This window comes from Cyprinodon tularosa, unplaced genomic scaffold (assembly GCF_016077235.1).
Source record: "Cyprinodon tularosa strain WSP-4 unplaced genomic scaffold, ASM1607723v1 ctg1136, whole genome shotgun sequence".
Taxonomy (NCBI): Eukaryota; Metazoa; Chordata; class Actinopteri; order Cyprinodontiformes; family Cyprinodontidae; genus Cyprinodon; species Cyprinodon tularosa.
This window is the reverse complement of record NW_024037933.1, coordinates 131212-141030: the sequence shown is the minus strand read 5'-3', so window position 1 is coordinate 141030 and position 9819 is coordinate 131212. Positions and strand designations below refer to the sequence as shown.

General features: G+C 40.3%; 1 long non-coding RNA gene and 5 other non-coding genes across 6 annotated transcripts; all 6 read right to left on the bottom strand.

Moving 5' to 3' along the window:
- Positions 1 to 2535: 2535 nt before the first annotated feature.
- On the bottom strand, positions 2536 to 2607 carry trnae-uuc. Its single transcript has one exon. It is a non-coding gene; the product is annotated as a tRNA-Glu (tRNA).
- A 1449-nt stretch (positions 2608 to 4056) lies between these two features.
- Positions 4057 to 4128, bottom strand: trnae-uuc. Its single transcript has one exon. It is a non-coding gene; the product is annotated as a tRNA-Glu (tRNA).
- Positions 4129 to 4853: 725 nt separating this feature from the next.
- trnas-uga lies at positions 4854 to 4935 on the bottom strand. Its single transcript has one exon. It is a non-coding gene; the product is annotated as a tRNA-Ser (tRNA).
- Positions 4936 to 5748: 813 nt separating this feature from the next.
- trnas-uga lies at positions 5749 to 5830 on the bottom strand. Its single transcript has one exon. It is a non-coding gene; the product is annotated as a tRNA-Ser (tRNA).
- An 813-nt stretch (positions 5831 to 6643) lies between these two features.
- On the bottom strand, positions 6644 to 6725 carry trnas-uga. The gene has a single exon. It is a non-coding gene; the product is annotated as a tRNA-Ser (tRNA).
- Positions 6726 to 8893: 2168 nt separating this feature from the next.
- LOC119795414 lies at positions 8894 to 9218 on the bottom strand. The gene is made up of 3 exons (XR_005282322.1): positions 9177 to 9218; positions 9028 to 9092; positions 8894 to 8937 (listed from the first exon to the last, which is right to left on the bottom strand). It is a non-coding gene; the product is annotated as an uncharacterized LOC119795414 (long non-coding RNA).
- Between the last annotated feature and the right edge of the window lie 601 nt (positions 9219 to 9819).

Genomic DNA, 9819 nt, shown 5'->3' with positions numbered 1-9819 from the left:
GTTTCTTCATCAGCTTTAACTTTTACAGCAGCAATTGTAGCTGTCTTTCTATCCTTCTTCTGTTGTATTTGGCTTTCCCTATTTTTTGCTTGCATAATCCACTTATTTAACTCTTCTAATTCTTTTCTGTATTTAGCTTGTTTTCTGTTTAATTTATACACCAACTTCATCTCCACCTTCTGCTGAATCTCTGTCAGCGGCTCAACTCTCAACTTTCCATCCCAGTCCTCCTTCTCAATCCACTTTCTGGCAAACTTTGGGTCACCACCACAACACGCCACCATCCATCTAACATCATCTGGCATTTCCTTCTTACTACTGCCTTGTCCCATTTTTAAAGAATTTAGTCCAGTACACAGCGGTTCGATTGTTTCCTCACACACTTTCACACAGTCACACACACCTATTCTAAGGCCTAATATTTTTAATTTTTTAACCAACATAGAGTCCCAGACTCGAATGCACAGAATACCCAGGTCCCAGACCTGTAAACAAAACTTGGTTTTTATCACTCTAACATATGCCCCTGAAAGTATTCTGTATAAATGCATATCCCTTTTAATCCACATTCAATGTTATGCTCAGCGTCACATTATGGGCGGCATGTCACGTGGTCTTTCATCCGTATCTTAGTACCGCTCGCAGGTTCGTATCCCATTCATGGCATCGTCAATGTTTTGAAAATCTTCCAGTTTACAGTCAGAGAACTACAGAAATGTTTATCATACAGAAGTATGCCTAAAACATTCTCAGTTTTTTCTCTTTCCTTTTTTCCTCCTTTTTTCCCCACCCCCTTCTCCCCCATCTTCCCCCTCCCGCCTGGCCGAAGGTTCCCCAGCCTGAGCGCTGAATCCTGACCACTAGACAATCAGGGACCTGTTTCTAACTTTTTAGTAGGGTTTTCATATCATGTCTGTTAATCAACAATGTGATGTAAAGCTTGGCAATATGCTCGTCAAGTTAGACGTGTCTCTCGTCATCACATTAAAATAGAGACATTTTAACCGCAGGTATTGAGGTAAAGTAAGAGATGATTGTGTTCTAAAACTTTTCTTTCACTAAATTCACAAAAAGTCATTGTCATGGTAGGGATAAAATGGATTTTCCTTAAAGGAGAAGTTCACTTTTTAACACTTCAAGCCCATTTTCTGTAGTGTCCAGGATGAAATCGAATGATCGACACCAAACTTTTGACAATTGGTCCTGTCTCTGCTTTTTGGCTCATTTAGAATCACCCCCTGGCTGCTCCAGAATGGCTTCCATAGAGCATGTCCGATAATGTCCTTAAAACAACCTTAAACGTTCTTTTTTTAAAATATGCTACTCACCGGGTCGTCAGCGCTGTTCAATGACGTTCCAAAAAAAGTTTCGTAAAGAAAAAACTTTCCTGTAGTGTTTTATTTAGCATTTTGTAAATCCCATTGAGTTCTGTTGGAATAGTCAATATTCCCCTGCCACCGGAAACGGAAATGGGGCCTGTTTACACAGTTGTAGTCTTTTCGCTTCACTCTGTGTACTCCGACGTCGAGAATCAAGAATCCACCTTTCGTATTCCATTTTCAGAGTTTTTTAAAGTGTTTAACAGAGACGTTAGCACCTCGACGTCGGAGTACACAGAGTGAAGCGAAAAGACTACAACTGTGTAAACAGGCCCCATTTCCGTTTCCGGTGGCAGGGGAATATTGACTATTCCAACAGAACTCAATGGGATTTACAAAATGCTAAATAAAACACTACAGGAACGTTTTTTCTTTACAAAACTTTTTTTGGAACGTCATTGAACAGCGCTGACGACCCGGTGAGTAGCATATTTTAAAAAAAGAACGTTGCTTTAAGGACATTATCGGACATGCTCTATGGAAGCCATTCTGGAGCAGCCAGGGGGTGATTCTAAATGAGCCAAAAAGCAGAGACAGGACCAATTGTCAAAAGTTTGGTGTGGATCATTCGATTTCATCCTGGACACTACAGAAAATGGGCTTAAATTGTTAAAAAGTGAACTTCTCCTTTAAACACAGTTGTCCGGCTTTGGATTCGAATGCAAGATTTTGATTCCCTTTGGCATACACTGGATGACAGGTCAATAATGCTATGGCCTACAAAACATTTCTTCAGCAAAATACCACTAAATTGTATCAATTTGATAGACTGTCTACCCAAAATAACTACTGTACAAGAGACATAGTAAAAAAATTGGTAGTCAGTTGGGCTTGGAAGGTGTGATTGAATGGTGTGCACAGGTTGTAACCTCACTTACCAGAAAGAGTTTACCTAGCCAGATGGTCAGCACAAAGAAGTCTGACCAAATGGGTTGCATTATATGTTTTTTACATAAATACACTTTTAGCTCATGAAAATCAGCTTTGAACAAGATTAGAGATATGCATTCAACTAAATGGGGATGTTGCATAATACCAACTTTAGTTTAAGATTCAATAACATCTATTCCCACTCAGTAGAGCTGAAACAGCAGTCACGTTAGTGCAGAGAACTGAAGCTCTACATTAAGCGACAAAGTTGGTGACCCAACATAAATTCCCTGACCGGGAATCGAACCCGGGCCGCAGCGGTGAAAGCGCTGAATCCTGACCACTAGACAATCAGGGACATGTTTCAAACTTTTTAGTAGGGTTTTCATATCATGTCTGTTAATCAACAATGTGATGTAAAGCTTGGCAATATGCTCCTCAAGTTAGATGAGTGTCTCTCGTCATCACATTAAAATAGAGACAGTTTAACCACATTTATTGAGGTAAATTAAGAGATGATTGTGTTCTAAAACTTTTCTTTCACTAAATTCACAAAAAGTCATTGTCATGGTAGGGATAAAATGGATTTTCCTTAAACACAGTTGTCCGGCTTTGGATTCGACTGCAAGACTTTGATTCCCTTTGGCATACACTGGATGACAGGTCAATAATGCCATGGCCTACAAAACATTTCTTCAGCAAAATACCACTAAATTGTATCAATTTGATAGACTGTCTACCCAAAATAACTACTGTACAAGAGACATAGTAAAAAAATTGGTAGTCATTGGGCTTGGAAGGTGTGATTGAATGGTGTACACAGGTTGTAACCTCACTTACCAGAAAGAGTTTACCTAGCCAGATGGTCAGCACAAAGAAGTCTGACCAAATGGGTTGCATTATATCTTTTTTACAGAAGTACACTTTTAGCTCATGAAAATCAGCTTTGAACAAGATTAGAGATATGCATTCAACTAAGTGGGGAGGTTGCATAATACCAACTTTAGTTTAAGATTCAATAACATCTATTCCCACTCAGTAGGGCTGAAACAGCAGTCATCTTATACCCCGTTTACACTACCCTTAAAAAACTGAGCCGAGACCGGTCCGAGCTCAGTAACTGAGATAACTTGTCGTGTGTGAACGGAAACAACCTGAACTGAACCGAGATAGACATAACCGGACCGCGCTAACTGCAGACCAGTTCCCGAGGTGGGTTCGGCTCGGTTTTTTCCTGGCTCGGTTCTCTGATAACAAGAGCGCATGAGCAGAACGCGTCATCGCCGACTGGCTGAACATGCCGATTCACACTCCATTCCAGAAAGTCGGCTTCCCAAAAGCCGACTTTCTCAAGTACATCCGCGCAAGGTTGCCGTCTTCGCCTGACCCACCGCAAACACGGAAGTACAGCAATAATAATCAAGCATAACTTTCTGAATGTGACGGGCGCCGCCATTTTGATTTGCTTGATTCCCTCCTCCTTCGTCTTCTTGTTCTTGGGTTTTACGGCGGTTGACAAACAGCGTTTGGTGCATTACCGCCACCAGCTGCTTGAGTCCCTCCTTCAATCCTAGCAGTAATACCGCACATCGTCACTAGGAGGCGAGGAGTCGAGATAACCGAGATAAGTGTGACGTATGAACGGTCGTCAAAACTGAGCTTGGCCTGGTTACCGATCCAGGCCGAGACCGGTCCGAGCTTGGATCGGTCTCGGCCTGGATCGGTTTTTCAAGGGTAGTGTAAATGGGGCTTTAGTGTATAGTACTGAAGCTCTACATCAAGCCACAAGTTGGTGACCCAATATAAATTCCCTGACCGGGAATCGAACCCGGGCCGCAGCAGTGAAAGCGCTGAATCCTGACCACTAGACAATCAGGGATATGTTGCTGACGTTTTCAGTAGGGTTTTCACGACATGTCTGATAATCAACAATGTGATGTAAAGCTTGGCAATATGCTCGTCAAGTTAGACGTGTGTCTCTCGTCATCACCAAATGGGTAGCATTATATCTTTTTTACAGAAATACACTTTTTGACATCAGTATTCCTCTCAAATATCATTAGGAATTGTGTAGGATTTGACGGCATGCCAAGTTAAGCCAAAAGAGAAGTCTAAAGGCTGTCCCATCGCCTTTGTCGTTATACTTCAACAGTACACATAATTTCAGTGTTAGCCATGAAGTAAGGAAACATTTAGAGTTTCCACCGTCATTTTTATTCCACTCAAGCAGCTGTTTGAAAGGTCTTAGACACAATGTCTTAGACTTAAAGCCAGGTGAACGATACTTAACAGTAAAGAATGTGGAAATCAGTTACCTTTTCACACCCATCATCAAATATAATGCTCTATTGTCTCAGTCTGTTGGTTGACTGCAACTTCAGTTCTCATTTGAAAAACAGTTTTTTAAAATTGAAGCAAGGATATTGGGCCCAATATGAATACTGGAACTGATCGCAGAAATGTTTTCTACCCACACATTGGGTTGAGATTACCATAAAAGCATGAGTCTTTACATGCTTTCTGTCTCCTAAAAGTCATGAGCAGCATGCATTGACTGCTGTTGTCAGTGAGTCAACAAACACTGCCAATAGAGAAAGGAACTAGCGTTGCTGGTAGGATTCGAACCTACGCGGGGAGACCCCAATGGATTTCAAGTCCATCGCCTTGACCTCTCGGCCACAACAACCACAAAAACCAAACCTTGAGGTTACATAGCGCAGGATACACTTCAAAACACGTCTAAAGGAGCAGTGGAAAAGATCCATATCATCAATGTAACCACTGAAAAAGAACATATTACTCTTTGAAATTCCAAGAAAAGCTAGGAAGGAAGTCTTTAGAGGATTACAAAGTTTTGTCAATTCCTTTCTGTAGTACAGTAAATGTTTGTGTAAGCCAGTATGATAGGAAGTATTTGGAGATCTTTTTGACATCAGTATTCCTCTCAAATATCATTAGGAATTGTGTAGGATTTGACGGCATGCCAAGTTAAGCCAAAAGAGAAGTCTAAAGGCTGTCCCATCGTCTTTGTCGTTATACTTCAACAGTACACATAATTTCAGTGTTAGCCATGAAGTAAGGAAACATTTAGAGTTTCCACCGTCATTTTTATTCCACTCAAGCAGCTGTTTGAAAGGTCTTAGACACAATGTCTTAGACTTAAAGCCAGGTGAACGATACTTAACAGTAAAGAATGTGGAAATCAGTTACCTTTTCACACCCATCATCAAATATAATGCTCTATTGTCTCAGTCTGTTGGTTGACTGCAACTTCAGTTCTCATTTGAAAAACAGTTTTTTAAAATTGAAGCAAGGATATTGGGCCCAATATGAATACTGGAACTGATCGCAGAAATGTTTTCTACCCACACATTGGGTTGAGATTACCATAAAAGCATGAGTCTTTACATGCTTTCTGTCTCCTAAAAGTCATGAGCAGCATGCATTGACTGCTGTTGTCAGTGTGTCAACAAACACTGCCAATAGAGAAAGGAACTAGCGTTGCTGGTAGGATTCGAACCTACGCGGGGAGACCCCAATGGATTTCAAGTCCATCGCCTTGACCTCTCGGCCACAACAACCACAAAAACCAAACCTTGAGGTTACATAGCGCAGGATACACTTCAAAACACGTCTAAAGGAGCAGTGGAAAAGATCCATATCATCAATGTAACCACTGAAAAAGAACATATTACTCTTTGAAATTCCAAGAAAAGCTAGGAAGGAAGTCTTTAGAGGATTACAAAGTTTTGTCAATTCATTTCTGTAGTACAGTAAATGTTTGTGTAAGCCAGTATGATAGGAAGTATTTGGAGATCTTTTTGACATCAGTATTCCTCTCAAATATCATTAGGAATTGTGTAGGATTTGACGGCATGCCAAGTTAAGCCAAAAGAGAAGTCTAAAGGCTGTCCCATCGCCTTTGTCGTTATACTTCAACAGTACACATAATTTCAGTGTTAGCCATGAAGTAAGGAAACATTTAGAGTTTCCACCGTCATTTTTATTCCACTCAAGCAGCTGTTTGAAAGGTCTTAGACACAATGTCTTAGACTTAAAGCCAGGTGAACGATACTTAACAGTAAAGAATGTGGAAATCAGTTACCTTTTCACACCCATCATCAAATATAATGCTCTATTGTCTCAGTCTGTTGGTTGACTGCAACTTCAGTTCTCATTTGAAAAACAGTTTTTTAAAATTGAAGCAAGGATATTGGGCCCAATATGAATACTGGAACTGATCGCAGAAATGTTTTCTACCCACACATTGGGTTGAGATTACCATAAAAGCATGAGTCTTTACATGCTTTCTGTCTCCTAAAAGTCATGAGCAGCATGCATTGACTGCTGTTGTCAGTGAGTCAACAAACACTGCCAATAGAGAAAGGAACTAGCGTTGCTGGTAGGATTCGAACCTACGCGGGGAGACCCCAATGGATTTCAAGTCCATCGCCTTGACCTCTCGGCCACAACAACCACAAAAACCAAACCTTGAGGTTACATAGCGCAGGATACACTTCAAAACACGTCTAAAGGAGCAGTGGAAAAGATCCATATCATCAATGTAACCACTGAAAAAGAACATATTACTCTTTGAAATTCCAAGAAAAGCTAGGAAGGAAGTCTTTAGAGGATTACAAAGTTTTGTCAATTCATTTCTGTAGTACAGTGCCAAAATTCACTGCATTGCCGTTTCACAAAGCCTTAATGTTAGGAATATATCCACTACATACACTTCGCTCTTATTTTGAATCCATTCCATGCCTATTTTCATGTGAAAAACGTTTTGCATCAACATGCAACCAATGTTTTGTATTTACAAGTATTACTAGGAATGTTTCAGCAATTATTATTACTGGGAGGTGGCGTAGGGGGTTAAGTAACCACCTTCAATGCAAATGTTTTGCTTCGTGGCAGGTTCAAATCTGGCAGAGGCAGTCCGACTTTTCCCTTTATATTCTGTCTTGTCTCCAACCAAGCCCATTTATTTATTTATTTTTTTTCTGAGAATATAATCATAAATGTAGCCTACTTCATTGTTTTTGATCCATCGCCATGCATTCTGTCATGTAAAAACGTTTTATATTGTACTAATAAAATGACAATAAAGGGGACACTTGTCTTCCAGAAAATTTGTCGGTCTGACTTGTTTTCTGTATGTTTTCCTGCATATGACCAAGCTTTTCCTATAATGCTTTCTACAGCCATGGAGCAACTGCTGTTAAAATTAAATTAACAGAAAAATGTCTTATTAAAAGTGTTATTAGTGCAATGAGAAAAAACGTAGTTGAACCAGTGGAGGTTTGATGATCCCCATAGCTCATGTTCTCTGTCTCCTATACATATATATATATATATATATATATATATATATATATATATATATATATATATATATATATATATATATATATATATATATATATATATATATATATACCGTTTGCGGATGTATTGTTGATCCTTGGACTAACGTGTCTGCTGGCACTGTTGTTCGAGCTTTCGCAAAATCATTTCCGAGGAGCCGTCCGGCACGGAAAGTGACTCTGACAGCCAAGAAGGGGAAATGGGCATGTCTGAATTAGTGCAGCTGTTTATTTCAGAAACAGAGGATGATGACTTTAATGGGTTTGATTAATACTTTGTAATAAATACTTGAATAAAGCACAATCATACTCAGTTTTGCTCCCGCTCTATTTTTTCTACCTGAAAACTTAATTCAACAGCAGCCTCTGGGCCGGGTCGACTCCGGGTTCACCGCGGCGGCTGGCAGGTGTTTTTTCATCTAAATAATCTAAATCTTGCAGCTATATTTGCTGTGATCATTGGGAAAAGTAGTTTTTATATGTTTTTAAGTGAGAAAGTCCACCTGAAAACTTAATCATTGCAGTCAGTTCATCCAGATTATCTATTTCGGTCGGAGGCGCTCAAACCCCCACATACCAGCGGTACACCGACAGTAGAAATCCCTTCAACTGCAGCCTCTAGGCCGGGTAGCCTCCGGGTTCACCGCGGCGGCTGACAGGTGTTTTTCATCTAAATAATTTAAACTGCAGGCAGCAGGATACCGGTAATGAAAGCGAACATATTCCGTCGGCAGGTTTCAGGATTTTAAGTTAATTTAGGAGTGATCACAGCGCTGTGTCATCTGCGATGTGTCTGTCTCATGGCCAGCTCCCAGGTTTGATTAATACTTTGTAATAAATACATGAATAAAGCACAATCATACTCAGTTTTGCTCCCGCTGTATTTTTAAATACGCAGTAGAGGTATTTAAAGGTAGTAGAGGACATGTACCTGTATATAAAAAATGCGCCCTATACTCCGGTGCGCCTTATGTGTGTGTTAAATACAGAAATGGCACACATAACGGAGACTGCGCCTTTTAGTACGGTGCGCCTTATGGTCGTGAAAATACGGTACATTAAAAAAAGACTTACCATTTTGACCTTTTCGGTATGGAATAAGTCAGCCTGTGTAGTTTAAAGCTGGACTTGGTCCTAAGGGGAAAATATGAATAAAAATTTATCAGAAAATTCCATGTAGTTAATTTACCACACACACACACACATTACCAACCTTGGTGATGTCATCCAGTGTCCTCTTCTTCGGTCTATAAACTGGAGACACATCACCTCGTAAAAGGGCCTTGGAGGACTCCGTCCAATGGGCAAACATTTTTCCATAACTGGGAAAGAGGTGGTGGGGAGGTAAAAGATGATAAACAATAGAATCAAAGGGATGATTCCACCTAACCAAGAAGAGCTTTTGTTCTCACCTGCCAAGTTCCAGATTCTCCATTAACATGACGCACCACCAGTTTCTCAAGTTTGGCATGTCTTTCTGAAAAATGCAGAGTAATAAACACAATATCACTAAACAGCATCCACAGATTTCTGTTTGATATCACCAAGTAGCTGTACTTACAATGGAGAAGTCATAGGGCGCATCCAGCACAGTGTACAGGGCATACTATGAACAAATAAAAAATAAATAAAATATTTTTTTTTTAAGGTTTACATTTAGCTAGGGTGACCAAACGTCCGTATTTCCCGGGACATATCCGTATTTCACGTCCTGTCCCGGGCGTCCCGGGTTTTTTTTAGAAAGTGAGGAAATGTCCTGATTTCCCTGCGCACGACGCTCCGTGTGACGTAATCCCTGAGCCGCGTCAGTGCGGGCAGCCCTGTTCTTAATCAGAGGCTCTGTTCAAAAACCTAGGATGCATCCTCCAAGGACACGGTCTACCTAGACTGGATCCTTCGAAGTCCTTGAAAATAAGGAGGCCGGATGAGTTTTGGCTGTAAATTCGAACAGGTCTACCCTTTGGCGGGTTTTACCGACGTATGCTCTGTTGCTTAGCAACCGTGAAAGTTGACACACAAAGCAGGAAAAGAATGAATACCGAGGTTTTCAAAACTGTTTATTTATTTATTAAAAAAAAAAGTTAAAGTGAAAAAAGACTACACTCACAAGAATCCAGAGTGGAATAAAGATTCCAACCACCAGTAGCAGGAACAAATAAAATCAAATGTAATGATAGAAACCTTAGTCATTTAAATAACCTGCT